Raw genomic sequence first — 13,513 nt, 5'->3', positions numbered from 1 at the left:
ATATATTCAATAAAACAACACCCTCCCACAGCTAGAAACACGCTCGCATACACACATAGACAGAGAGAGAGAGAGAGAGAGACGGTATAGTTAATAGTTACATTGTCCTGAAGCCATATATAGTCTACCACACAACAGCCAAGAGTCAAAACACACCTCCAACAAATTAAGTATGCTCATTAGGCAACAAGACCGCAGCAAGGAAGAGCATGAAACAGGCAACACGCAAAACGCAATAACAAAATCAGCAAAGTTTCCAAAAACAATAAAAACAATATTAAAACTCACCAGGTTGAGATTTTCAAATGAGTACAATCCGCCGGTTTTTGTGATTGGAGGCAAAGATGTCAATGATCAATGAACATCCAAAGTCTTTGTCCTTTGTTTATTGATGGACAACAGCGCCAAGTTGAGCGCTCAACTGAGGCCTCGACAACAAACTCCTGAAGAATTCGAGGAGGCCGTGCCTGTCTCTTTTCGCGTGTCCCGTCCTGGCTCACACCGGCTTTGGTGCACAGGTGCTTGTGGCACATCCTTTTTGAATTTCTGCTGAACGCCACTTTTGGAGCCAGACATAACTGCAGCGCCATCATAACACTGTCCGACACACATGTTTTTGTCAATATTGCACTGTGATAAAGTCTGTTGCATGCTTCTCAGGAGGGAGTCGGCGTCCAGGCCATCTGCGCATGTGAAGTGCAGGAATTCCTTACGCACCTCGTCTCCTTTTAAATACCGCACAACAATGGAAATCTGTTCACTTTTACGGATATCTTTGCTTTCGTCAAACATTAGAAATTTTCTGCTTCTCGGGTTTCTGCACTTATTTAATTTCTGACCATGTCAGCCATAATTTCAAAAATCTCGTTTTGAATGTCTTTATGTGTGTCTTTGGCATTTCTGAGATTATCCTTTAGTAGCCAACTGTCTGGTCAAACTCACCAATTACGTTCAGCAGCTCCACAAAGTTGCCCTTATTTTATGACCCCTCATCCTCTCGATGACCTCGCTGACCGATGCCTTGGCATGCAGTATGACGCAGGGACAAAACCACAACCCTCATTGTACTCTCTGTTTTCTTGTACGATTTTTGAATGGCCCGCATCTATCATGTTTTCCATCTGTCGTTGCCAGTTTAAATTCAGCCCATGCCTCCATGGCGAACTTGTGTGCCGCACTTGCGTTGTGTTTTTTAAAGGCTGCTGTTGCGTGTTTCCAGTTCTTATATCCATTAGAAAAGGCCGGCTCTGAATGGAACTGGTGCCCACCACCACCCAAAAAATGTCGACAGGCGAAGCAGAAAGTTGCGTCCATCTCAATCGAATATTCAAGCCAGCTGTATTTGCCAAACCAGGCAGCGTTGAAAGATCTCTGCTGGTTACCTAATAGCCTTGAAGGGTAAATTTTCCTGATGGAGCGCCGCGGTCCATCCCCGGGTCGTTGGCTAATGTCAGTGGTAGCATTAGCATCATGGCCAGAGTCCGTGCCCGCAGTGGTTAGCTGTGGCTGGCCTTCCCAGCCGCTTTCCTCGTCCTCTTCCTCCTGCTCCTGCTGCTGCTCCATCTCCTCTTCTTTTTGCTCATCTTCGTCCGGCCAAGCCTGGCACATGGAAGACGCGGGACCGGAGTGTTCGTCTTCCCCTGCAGGTGTCAAAGGTGTGTCCGTAGTTTTATCCAACACGCCCGCCACCGCAATTTGTTGTTCGTCCGACGACGTTTAAAAACAAATTTATCCATGCTAAATTTTGACCTGAGCTTATGACTGTAACCCGCTAATATTAACTACAGATGTACGTACATCACTCACGACAGTTGTCATCGCAGCTGCCTGAATACCGTTACAACGTGGAGGCGCTGTTGGACTCCGCACTTCACTTGGTTTTATGGTAGGGCTAACGGTAGGGCTAACACAATTCTTGATGGGGCTATAGCCCAACCAAGCCTTACCCTGGCGCTGCCTATGATCGGATGAACAATCTGTCTATCATGGGCAAACTTCCAATTAAATCAACAAACCATATAACATTGTCGAACTCTTACTGAAGTCAGTCAAAAGAAGAGCGGAAAAAATCCTTCAAGGAGAAAAGCATTCAGTGCCGTTTTTTGCTCTTCTTTTAAAAAAGAAATACTCTCCAGTTCTGATAGAACTGATGCTAGCAGCATCTAGGCTAACCTCTTTTACAGCTGCCATTGTTGCTTTCAAGCAAACGGTAATTTCTCACAAACCTAGCATTAAACCACGAACGTAACTCATGCCATAGTTGCCAGTAGTTCCTCAAAGGTTTGAACCACTGTGGTTGGACACAAGCACATATAGCTTTAAGCCTGGATTCTCATGTGATTTTGTGATCTCACGAGTCCAGCTGCCTAGCAAGTTTAGCAGACTCAGTCTTGTTACAATACCGTACAGTCATCCCTGTTAGTGACCCAGTTGCAAGCTGACTTGAGTCCCTATAATGTCCCAGTTTTCACCACTACTAATTCAGTTGGGAACATTTCTCTCAAGAGAAAACTATCTCCACTTGCAGTAAGTTATATTTCGTGGTATGGCTCTGTTCTGGGATCTCCCGGTCCTTCTGAGTGCATATGTAGAAAGCTTGAGGCAGTAAGCAGCAGACCCCCCATGGGATAAAGAACAGAGCTGCCATCAGTGACAACAGAAATTACATTGATTAAATGAGATACAGCATTAAAGGAGTAGCTGGGGTGAAGGCGGGTTGCAAAGCAGTTTGCAGAGGAAGCCGCAAAGGTAGGCAGGCTAAAGCAGCTAAAATAAGGCTGACCTTGGTTTTTTACAATTGTGACTTAAGCTTGACTTTGTGGCCTGCCTGAACTAACGCTATGGCCACTTAATTATTTTGTTGCAAAATCGTAATCAGACCATTAACTGATTGCTTCCGATTCTGGGACCAGAGTGTTGGGCCAACTGACATTATTAATTAACTGTTGCGCTTACATAGACATTTATCATGTTCTGTCTGTTGCTAGGCCATGGGCTATAGACATCATAGGCTCTCTCTGACAGAAGTATTCTATAAAAGTCAGTATAAGATTTCATTGATTCCAATGTAATTAACGATTCTGCTTATTGGTCCAATTTGGTAGCAATTCACTCATTGGTTCCTGATCACTTATCCTCATAAAAGTAACCTGAGACAGGTTCTTAGCACCTACGCATAACACAATGTAACACAGTGTAGAAACACAGGTTTGGTAGTTTGAGTTTCTTCGTGAAACTAAGCCACGCCTTTGACCATTTCTTCTTCTCCTTGTTGCAAATTTCCAGCAGCGAAAATGTTTGAGTTTGATGTCATTGTTTTGTAATGCCCATCTGTCAGAAAAACATGCTAGCATCGATACAAGTAACTGATAAGCTTAGAGGCAATACGATTTTGATGGATTGGACAATTTGGAACCTGTTCTCTGTTCTTATTGCGAGTCATGCCAAAGAGAAAGTGGAACTTACTCCTTCATCAAGTACCCTGCAATAAAAATGCTGCGTTCAGGGCACCTGCAAGAACATGCGGTACACTTAAGAGTCCCAGATTAGGAGTTTGAAAATATGGCCACCCTCACAGCGTCACATGGTGTGACACATGAGACATTACCTGAAGCAATAACGTATTTGGAGATGCCTCCATAAACACAAACACTCATTTTCCCTTTTCTTCTTTTCATTCTGCTCTCTTTCACTTCAGACTTGAATTCTTCATGCAAAGAATGATCCATTTTACCATTAAAAAGAGAACAGCCAGTGCTTTTAATGCTACATTGTAAGAAAGTCTGCCCCGTAGTGTGGTTGCGCCAACAGACGTGTTAAGGAAACTAAAAGGGTCTGAATCTGTCTGCTGGCAAAGTTTTCTCTGCAGCCATGGAGGAAATGAGAGTTTCTTTAATCATGTATCCTCCTAATAATCTTCTGGTCTCAGGCCGACAACTTGAGCATCCATAACCAGCACACTTCAAGGGGAATAGGCTTATGAAGGGAGAAACGGATAAGAAAGACTGAGAGGAAGAAGAGGGTGAGGGAAGGAAGAACAAAAAGGAGCCAAAGAGTGTGTGAGAGAGAGAAAGAGACACAGAGGAGAGGGGTTATTTAAAAGAAAAAAAGATTTCCCTGTAGTATAATTTGCTGATACAGACGATACAGTGATGAAGAGAGAGAGAGAGAAAGAGAGAGAGAGAGAGAGAGAGAGACAGAGAGAGAGAGATCCCCAATGGGCAGACTACGAGTAAAAATAAGGGAGAAAAACTAATTAACTGATGAAGTCCCGTGGTGGGCTTCATGTGCATGCACACACAGTCACTTATACACACAGAAACTACTAACTGGAAGCCTCCTGCCCCCTGGTGGTCACTCTGTGTCTTTATTACACACGGTCACACACACTCCAGAGAAGTGATGAGCAAAGTTACAGAATGGTGACATAATGCAGTGGTGATGAGGCAGTTGGTGTAAAGAAAATACTTTGTTGGTTAATTAGCAGAAATCAAATAAACACACACACACACACACACACACACACACACACACACACACGCCAGAGTGAAGGCAGTGGTGCATTCCATGGCAATGAGTAGACTGAATGCAAAGGTCTGTCTGCATTCAGACAAAATTCCACCATAATGAACTGATCCTCTCATGGAACACAGGGTCAAGGAACATAATGACACCTAATACTGTAACATCAGAACTCACTGTCATGTCCGGAGGAATTTGCTTTATTCACATAGTGGTCTTTTTATTCATTTTTGAAAGAAAGAAACTGGTTGTATGAGAAAAAAATAAATACTGAGTAGATTGATGGTATAAAGCCCTGCTGATGGCCCAGAGAGGCTGCAATGTTTTTTACACCCTTGTCTGCACATGACGTCATGTAATAATAATAATAAGAAGAATTCATTTAATTTATAGAGTGCTTTTCAAGTCTCAGACACTTTACATAGGTTAACAGGAAAAGAAAAAGGTATTAAAAACAGCACACTAAGAAACAACAAACAAACACTCAACAATGAATTAATCACTAAAGCAGTTCTGAAGAGTTGGGTTTTGATCAGTGATTTGAAGTTGGATGGATCAGTTCAGTCTCGGATTTGTTTCGGGAGAGAGTTCCAGAGGGAGGGGGCAGCTATGGAGAAGGATCTGAACATGTCACTGTGTTCCTATGCAAATGGGGCAGGATGTAGAAGGAAGAAACTCATTCAAACCGAGAAGGAGCTTTTATTGAGTACCAAAAGATGTTAGGGGGGGAAATACAAGCAACTGACACAGAAAAAAACACCAGAACAAATGGCTTGCAAGTACTTCTTGCCATTTCTTCTTCTTGCAAGGGCAGCAGTAGGTCAGTGTATAGGGACTTGGCTTTGGAACCGGAGGGTCGCTGGTTCAAGTCCCACAGACCACAATATGGAGTGTGGACTGGTAGCTGGAGAGGTGCCAGTTTCACCTCCTGTGCACTGCCGAGGTGCCCTTGAGCAAGGCAACCTAACCCCAAGAAACTGCTCATGGGGCGCTGCTAACGTGGCACATCTCTCTCCCTGTTTGTACACTCAGTGTCTAAAAAAGAGTGAAAAGAGAACAATTTCTTTCTTTGTCTTCTGTGGACAATGCACCAGCTAAACATAGCGTATTGATTTGAAGTCTTGCATTTGGCATTATGGCCATTGCATTGTCGGTTCTGAAAAGATTTTAGGTGAGAAATAATCAATGCAGTAACAGAATCTTGATTCATATTTGATCAGCACTGCCTAGTTGACAGTTTGGTGGGGCAGCTGTGGGTCAGGAGGTGGAGCTGGTCGCCCACTAATCAGAAGGTTGGCAGTTCGCGCCCCGGCTCCTCCTGTTGCATGTTGAAGCGCCCTTGATACTACTACTTGATATTGAAACCTAAATTGCTCCCAGATGCTTTGCCATGAGTGTAGGAATGTGTGAATGTAGCATGTAGTCTCTCTCTCTCTCTCTCTGTTTCACCCCAACTGGTGGAGGCAGACGACCACCCACCTAGAGCCGAAGGATCTGTCCTAGGTTTCTGCCTTTTAACAGGCAGTTTTTCCTTGCCCTTGTCGCCAAGTGCTTGCTCATGGTGGTACTGTTGTGTCTCTGTAAATAATGTTTTAAAGAGTTCGGTCTAGACCTACTCTATTTGAAAAGTGTCCTGAGATAACTTCTGTTATGAATTGGTGCTATACAAATAAAATTGAATTTAAATTGAATTGAATTGAATGGTGTGAAAGCGCTTAAAGTGGTCAGAAGACTAGAATGCTGCTTCAGTTTTACTCTAAATGGGACCATCATTTACTAAATGAACATCATGCTGTATGGAAGAAGTCTTGAAACTATAGATCGAGACCATAAACTCATTACAATGGACTTGTCACTGTACTTGTATTATTAGACCTTAGTGCTGCATTTGACACCATTGACCATGATATTCTTTTACAGAGACTTGAGCATCAAATTGGCATTAAAGGAACCGCACTGAGCAGGTTTAGGTCATATTTATCAGATCGTTCTCAGTTTATACATGTTAACGATGACTCTTCCATAAATACTACAGTTAGTCATGGAGTTCCACAAGGTTCTGTACTTGGACCAATTCTATTCACTTTATATATGCCTCCCTTAGGCAACATTATTAGGAATCACCCCATTAACTTTCATTGTTATGCCGATGATACACAGCTACACCTGTCGATCAAGCCCGATGAAAGTAACCAATTATCTAAATTACAAACAAGTCTTTAGGACATAAAAACCTGGATAAGCTGCAATTTTCTGATGTTAAACTCAGAAAAAAACGAAATTCTTGTACTTGGCCCCAAAAACCTCCGAGACTCACTGTCTAAAGATATAGTTACTCTAGATGGTATTACCTTGGCCTCTAGCACCACTGTCAGGAATCTTGGAGTTATCTTTGATCAGGACATGTCCTTTAATTCCCACATAAAGCAAACCTCTAAGACTGCGTTTTTTTCATTTACGTTATATTACAAAAATTAGACACATCCTGTCAGAGACGGATGCAGAAAAACTAATCCATGCATTTGTTACTTCCAGGCTGGATTACTGCAATTCCTTATTATCAGGCTGCCCCAATAAGTCCATTAAGATGCTCCAATTAATCCAGAACACTGCAGCACGAGTACTGACAGGAACTAGGAAAAGAGATCATATCTCTCCTGTATTAGCGTCTCTGCACTGGCTCGCTGTAAAATTTGGAATAGAATTTAAAATCCTCCTCCTCACCTACAAAGCTCTTCATGGTCAGCCCCCCTTATTTTATTACCCATATCTTAAAGAACTCATAGCACCGTATTACCCCCCTAGAACACTGCGTTTTCTGAATGCAGGGCTACTTGTGGTTCCTATAGTCTCTAAAAGTAGAACAGGAGCCAGAGCCTTCAGCTACCAAGCTCCTCTCCTGTGGAACCAGCTTCCAGTTGTGGTTCGGGAGGCAGACACCCTCTCCACATTTAAGAGTAGGCTTAAGACGTATCCTGTTTGATAAAGCTTATAGTTAGGGCTGGCTAAGGTGAGTTCAGAACCATCCCTTAGTTATGCTGCTATAGGCCTAGACCAGGGGTGGGCAAACCTTTTGACTTGTGGGCCACACTGAGTTCTAAAATTTGACAGGGGGGCCAGGTGAGGAGCAGATGGATGGAGTGTTTATGTGAACTAATGTATATGACATGTACAAGCCATTATATAAAATGACTGGCCTCTAAGAGGCAGCAAAGTATGAATATGCAAGGCTCATTTACAAATTATTTTACAAATGCATGTATTCATAACAGTAGAGAAAACTCACGCTCAATTTCAGTGGGAACAGTGTTGTTGCTCTCTTTTTCTGGGTTATTTTGTTTGATTTTCGGATCGTCTGAGGTGCTGGTCAGTTAACTTTGATCTGTGATGGGTTTTGTTGATGTTCATGACGCTGAACGTCTGCTTACACAAGTAGGTCGAGCCAAACAACACCAGCACCTTCTGTGCCGCCCTCTGGAGGTTTGGAAACGTAGCTTCGTTAAGTGAAGCGTAAAAGTCATTCAGTTTAAGAGAGTTAAATTTCTCCTTTAAGATGGAGTCAGACTGAAGATCGAACAGTTCCAATTGCAGGTCAGGCAGTGCTGTTTCAGGGTCGTGTGACAGGGGACAGGACACCAGCTGAAGTGACTTGTCAGGTTTTTCAAAATCACAGAACCGACGGCAGAATTCTCTGTGTAGGTCGTCCAGTGATTTGCTGTATTTCTCCGCATTTCGGGTGGCCTCTTTCTGCGTGGCTAGTGTAGGAAAATGAGCGAAAGATTTGTTTGAAACTTGTCTAGAGAATAAATTCAGCTTGGATTTAAAGGCTCTCACATTTGTGCACATGACGTACACAAACTGATCTTTTCCCTGTAGCTTCAAGTTCAGCTCATTCATGTGGGAAAATATGTCCACAGCAAAAGCAAAGTCACAAAGCCAGTTCTTGTCACTCAACTTTCAGCGGATTTCCCCTCTGACTCCAAAAATGTGCGAATCTCCTCTTTGAGCTCCCACACTCTCTGAAACACTTTGCCCAAACTTAATCAGCGGACACGAGAGTGGTAAAATAAGTCCTGGTGATCCGCATCGGTTCCCTCCAGGAACGCAATGAACTGACGGTACTAAAGGCCCCTTGCTCGTATACAGTTCACAAGTTTTACCACTGGATTCACCACACGATTAAGCTGCAATACAGACTTACACAGAGATTCCTGATGAATGATGCAGTGAAGGAAAATGACATCCTGGTCAGCGTTTTCCTACTTCACTTTCCTATCCTGGATTCTTTTCAGCAGCCCAACGTTTTTTCCAGTTAAATTTGGCGATCCATCCGTGGTGACATTGGCAAGTTTACTCCAAGGTAGCTCTGTTCTCTCGATGGCGGCAGACACGCTGTCATATAAGTCCTCTCCCCGCGTCTTTCCTTTCAGGGACTTCATTAATCCCTCAGATAAAAATAAGGAGATGAGCAGTGTCTTTTATGTCGTTACTTTCATCCAGTGCTAATGAACATAACGTGAAGGACTCTGCCTTTTTGTTTAACTCGCTGGCAATAGCTTCATCAATCAGTTCCACACGGCTCACTGTCCTTTGCGATAAACTGATCTTTTCAAACTTGCCTTTGCTCTCCGGACACAAGAGACCATGCAGTCTTTCAAAAACTTGCCTTCTGACAAAGGCTTGATAGCCTTTGCTAATTTGAACGCCAGCAAAAAACTTGCCTTGGTACTGGACTCTTGAATCGCAGTCTGTCGGTGAACAAAGTTTTGCTGAGTCTGTAAATTAGCCACCAATCCAAGGAGCACCTTAAAGCAGCATAAAACACCACATTCCAACAAGGGTCATTGGGCGCCAAATGGGGAAACGTGGTTATTGCAGGGACGTCAAAATGAATGCGATTTAATAATAATTACATTTTATAATATAGTTTGAACAAGTCAGGTGGGCCGGATTAAAAAGCTTAACGGCCGTATGTAACCCGCGTCTGGCCTAGACTATTGGGGGATTTCCCATGATGCACTGAGCCTCTCTCTCTCTCTCTCTCAGTGCTTGCTCATGGTGGTACTGTTGGGTCTTTGTAAATAATGTTTTAAAGAGTTCGGTCTAGACCTGCTCTATTTGAAAAGTGTCCTGAGATAACTTCTGTTATGAATTGGCGCTATACAAATAAAACTGAATTGAATTGAATTGAATTAGGAAACTGTTTACTGAGCTAACAAATTATGTGAGAGGTCGGCTCATATCTCCCTAAGACTCATTTCTATCAGACTTATTTTTTGCAACCAATGTAGCTCCGCCTGCTGGCCATTAGAAATAATGCAGATTTACCACACTTCGGCCTTGCCTTCACTGCACATAACTGGAAGCTCTGTCTACTATATATATATTTTCAATGATCTGAAGTAGAGTCTCTCAAATAGAAAATCCTCCATCTCCTTCCTTCAGTTGATCTTTATCATCTATCATCATCCCTCACTCCTTTATCAGTTCATTCATTGGAATCAAGCTGCTCCCTGAACTCCTTTCAAACAAATAACACTGGTGGAGAGTTACTGCTTTGTGTGTGTGTGTGTGTGTGTGTGTGTGTGTGTGTGTGTGTGTGTGTGTGTGTGTGTGTGTGTGTGTGTGTGTGTTTGTGGGTAAAGTGTTCAATGTCTTAGGGAGCTTCCTGCTGATTCACTGCTGTACTTCAGAAAGTTGAGTAGTGTTAAAAAAATCTGCCCTCTGTATTAAGGGCCTCTGCAGCGCTGAGCGGTGTAGGGTGTGTTAGAGGACACAGTGTTGAGATGAGTTTGTTTAGGCTATCAAAGCCAAAGGCTCCCGTTGGCCGCAATTATCTGAAGTTCAGCAATATCCCCGGGCAGTGTTCACAATCAAGGAGCGCGAATGAGAGAGACCTTTTCTACTGCAGGTCCCCTGAGGCCTGCCTGTATAATGGATCATTTGAACAAAAGGTTCCCCATTTGAAGTTTTTTATACTCTTAATACTGTGCCAGATTAACTGGCTGAGAGTCTTTTTTTTCTCCACACATCCCTTGTTTCTATTTATGTAAGCTGGATAGAAGGCTCTTAAAGTAGCAGCTCGCTGCTATTTTCAGCCCACCAGCAACTCTAAAAGTAGCTGTTCACGTCCCTCTCTGCAACCAGCTTGTACTCTGTTACAGTACTCCTGTTAGAGAGGTGTGTTAACAACATAAAAGTATAAAGCCATGCTAGCACAAACCTCGGGCTGCAGTGTTCATTACTACCCATATTACGAATGAGCTGGGGTTATATTGCTTAGTTTTTACTTCCTTTGTTTACAAGCTTATATCATGGTGACTACATGTCTAAACTAGACAAGTTATGTTGTGATTGGCTCTATTAATATCATGAGGGGTTGTCCCCTAATAGCTGGCGAGACCAAATACACAAAAACGTTCCAAGTCCATTCGGGAGCTGCGCCTTGTCACCAGGACAAAAGTAGTGCCTTAGTAGTAGCCTTCCAGTGTACACTTTGGTGGAAAAGGGACCTATGTGACACTGACATCAGGACCAAAAACATCAATATGACATTTCTGCAGTGATGTGTGATTACTCAGCTGTTCTAGCATCCATTACAGCTCATCATTTGGTTTCCCTGTATTACAAATAACCAGTTCAAAAGTATTTTCATGTGGCCTTTGGCTTGTGTGTGTGTAATCCAAATGCAAACATTTCAGAGCAGACTGTGTACTCAGCTTGGCACCGGTGGAATGAACCTGGAGGTCCCGATGTGAGCTACAAATGAGGCCATCAAAAACACGCTTCACTCCCACACTGCTAGTATGCAGATAGCTTCCTTTCATGTCTACCAGTGACAGTGTCTTCATGTTGATGCGCCGTGGCTGCCATAGATGGCATTCTGGCTCCATCTAGTGGTTTTTATCTGTTAGTACACAACTGCTCAGCACCCTGGACAGCTCCCTGTAGATGAGCAAGCCGGAAACAGCACACAACCAGGCCACTACAGGTCTTTTTACAGGGTGGTAATAGTTTTCAAATTCATTATTTATTTTACTACAACAGCTTCGACACACACATTACATTTTGAGCTCTAATCACCTTTTATGTGTTTTGAGAAGACAGAAACTATTTTTGCAGCTACAACCTGAAAATGTGAAAATGTTGATGAAATAAAAGCTGTAGTATCGGCACTTCAGTACAGGTTCACATTTTTCCCAAGTCTGTCTTTAAAAATGTACCTTTTGACCAGTTTCTGCTTGCTGATTCTTTATTCATACTCTTTTTCCAGTCCAATTAAGTCAAATTTTTAAAAGGCAGCAATCACTTCCATAACTGTTTGGCAAATTTGGACAATATAGTGTGGTTTTGGTGGTTATTGAGGAATCCATTTATCACATTTTCATAACACAAAATGACCTTTTAAACTGGACGTGGCCATATTTTAACTCCTGGTGGGCCAATTTTTTAACATTTTAAGCCTATTTAAATGCTTAATACAATGGACCGGCATTTTATAATCAAGAGAGCTCAATGTCATGTGAATGATCAGTTATAAAGTTTCCTCAGTGCTGCTGCGTTTTTTTTTTTTTTTGTTGTGCAACATTGTTTTCTTGCTGCTGTAGTAACTGGTGCTGGTGGATTAATGGCCGGATGAAAAGACAGAAGAAACACAGCTTTTAGGGCCTGAGCAGCGACCACTGCGAATACCTATTGAAATGCAAGGAATTATTATGTCTTCGCCAAAGGATCACATTTTTGGAGGCTCCAACATGCTCCAAAACTCATAAAACACAGAACGAAATTCAACAGTTGCAAAAATTTTACGAAATTATATGGATCTCGGTCCTGACAAACAAAAAAGCTGCTTGGACCCCTACCCCAACCCAACTGGCAGTGCAATCTAAACACATTCACGATTAAATGTTAAGCTATTTGTGACTGTGTGTCAAACAGCGTGTCTGTAAAATTTCCAATTTTGCCATGAAACAAGATGTTATCATAACTTCAGTGTACTTTAACCAGTCTCCATCAAAGTTCTTATGCCTGATACCAGTCCCCGTCTGAACACATCTACATGCCAATATTTGGGGTTAGTCATAGTGCCACTTACTGGCACCATCATCTTATTTACGTGAAATTTTATCTACACATGATGTGCTAGCACAATATGTGACCTCAGCATGCCCCAACGTGCACGGACTGTGAGGGCCCGTTTCTTGATGCTTGCAGCTTTAATTATATATAGAGTATCATATAAATGCAAGTAAGCAGATCAAATTTACCACACCTATAAAATAAAGTTAGCCCATTATTTGCATTTGACAGATCTACTAAGGTGGGATTCAAATGGACAAAAGCCTGAGGACCTATTGAATGCCATCCTATAATTAAGAGGCAAATGGAGCAGAGAGGCATAACATTAATGGCAGTAAGAATGGGATGTCATCTTCCCTTACCAGAGCCAAAAAACTAAAATTAAAAAAACCCAGCTACCTCCATGAAAGAAAATGACAGAAAAAGGGCAACAAGCCTAGGTGCCAGTGATACAGCTGTGCCTGTTGTTGTCATTCGACTCACAGAAATAACAACTCTGCAACTTTTAGTGACACATCACTCCCTGCTGACTGGTTAGGGCAACACTTCCTCTTCCAAGCAGAAATCAGCTAATATGAACATGATGCCAGGATGAACAATGAGGCCAAACGAAATGGCCTTTCAGTCTGATTATCAGGTATTGGAATGAACTGGTAGAAGAGAAAAAATAAACTGATAAAAAGAAAGTAACACCGCTGTACTTACCAGGTTGCTGTCCTTATTCCTGTAGCTGCTACTCTCTGGACTGAAGTTCTCTGGAACAAACACACAGATACACAAAGAAGAAGAATTTTAGCTTGACACAACCAACATTACAGTGGAGCAACAAGCTGGCTCTGAGTGTGACCAAACACAATTTAAAATCTTAAGTTAGACAACACACAAAACCACTTGACACCCATCATAGAATTTG

At 42.4% G+C, this 13,513-nt stretch overlaps 1 protein-coding gene across 3 annotated transcripts in view; it reads right to left on the bottom strand.

Moving 5' to 3' along the window:
• Positions 1-13,513, bottom strand: part of rbfox1 (RNA binding fox-1 homolog 1) — a 365,339-nt gene that overhangs the window by 289,364 nt on the left and 62,462 nt on the right. For all 3 annotated transcript variants that reach the window (XM_051386964.1, XM_051386969.1, XM_051386965.1), the window contains exon 2: positions 13,306-13,355. The gene's annotated coding sequence lies outside the window, so the exon portion shown is untranslated. The remainder of the gene's footprint in view (positions 1-13,305; positions 13,356-13,513) is intronic.

This window comes from Dicentrarchus labrax, unplaced genomic scaffold (genome assembly GCF_905237075.1).
Source record: "Dicentrarchus labrax unplaced genomic scaffold, dlabrax2021, whole genome shotgun sequence".
In the NCBI taxonomy this organism is placed as follows: Eukaryota; Metazoa; Chordata; class Actinopteri; family Moronidae; genus Dicentrarchus; species Dicentrarchus labrax.
The sequence above is the reverse complement of the archived record's forward strand: the minus strand, read 5'-3'. Positions and strand labels throughout refer to the sequence as shown.